At 47.4% G+C, this 1,268-nt stretch overlaps 1 pseudogene; it reads left to right on the top strand.

Moving 5' to 3' along the window:
- The first annotated feature begins 455 nt into the window (after positions 1–455).
- LOC118981336 (interferon-inducible double-stranded RNA-dependent protein kinase activator A-like) lies at positions 456–1,263 on the top strand (annotated as a pseudogene).
- The last annotated feature ends 5 nt before the right edge of the window (positions 1,264–1,268 follow it).

Raw genomic sequence — 1,268 nt, 5'->3', positions numbered from 1 at the left:
TAGGCCAAACTCTCTAAGTCTACAAAAAATAAAAATGAAAAGGCGCATACTCAGACAAAACTAGGCACTCGATCTGTTCCTCTCCTCTACCTATGTAGCTCGTTTATGAAGAGTAAAAACCATTATGCTCACATACGCGAATGAAGTGCCCTGAAAATCCTCCTGCTCACAGACAGGACTCATGCTGTGAGAACGACAGCTAGAAAAAAGAAGAGAGTGGGATTTATTCTCTGGTATAGGCAGCTCTATAGTTCACTTTCGGGGCTTGTATGCGCTTATTCTAGGGTTTCTACCCTTTAAACGGTGAAACTAGCGCAGCAAGGCCCCGCCTCCTGCCCCCATCGGTCCCTGCGCAGCAGGGACACTGGAGGGAAGGGGACCGGGGAGGGAAGGAACTGGAGCGTCGCCCTTGAGGACTGGCAGACCTGGGTCAAGAGGACGTGTTGATCCATTAGGCTCTTCCTCCCGCCCCAGTCCTCTCTTCTCTTCTGCCATGCGCCAGACCCGGCCTCTCGCCCTGGAGACAGCACGACCTTCAATCTGGGGAAGGCGATTTCAGCTAAACCAGGGACAACACATGATTACAGCAGGAAGACCAAGGACTTTCCGGTTTATGAACGCAAAAGAGCCGATGTGCAAATTGCACGTGCCCACTTCTACCTTCAGAATAACCATTGGTGACCTAACCTGTGCCAGTAAGCAAAGCATAGGGTTTCAGAGGCTGCCATCAACATTTTGAAAGCCAATGGAAGTATTTGCTTTGCAGTTGCCGACCCCTTAATGCCAGACCCTTCCAAGCAACCAAGGAACCAGCTTAATCCTGTTGGTTCATTACAGGAATTGGCTACTCATCGTGGCTGGAGACTTCCTAAATCTACCCTTTCCCAGGAGAGAGGACCTGCGCATAAGAGAAAATAAACCACAATTTGCAGGCTAGAGTCATTTATGGAAACGGAAAAAGGGACATCAAAAAACAATCCAAGAGAAATCCTGCCGAGAAATTTCTTAACAAATTCAGTAACACTTCTCCAGAGAACCACATTTCTGTAGCAAATGTGGTAGGAGATTCTTTAGGATGTACTCGGCATTCCATGAAGAATTCTGGTGAAAAGATCAACCTACTGAAAAGAAGCCTCCCCAGTATTCTAAATACAGGTTGCATCCAACTGCTTAGTGGAATCGCCAAGGAGCAAGGTTTTAATACAACATACCTGGGCATAGAAGAACTGAGCCCCAAACAGACAGTATCAGCATCTTACTGAACTGTC

The sequence above is a fragment of the Sturnira hondurensis genome, unplaced genomic scaffold, assembly GCF_014824575.4.
Source record: "Sturnira hondurensis isolate 20B ecotype Veracruz unplaced genomic scaffold, ASM1482457v3 Scaffold0024069, whole genome shotgun sequence".
In the NCBI taxonomy this organism is placed as follows: Eukaryota; Metazoa; Chordata; class Mammalia; order Chiroptera; family Phyllostomidae; genus Sturnira; species Sturnira hondurensis.
Note: the sequence above shows the minus strand (reverse complement) of the source record. Positions and strands in the feature narration are given on the sequence as shown.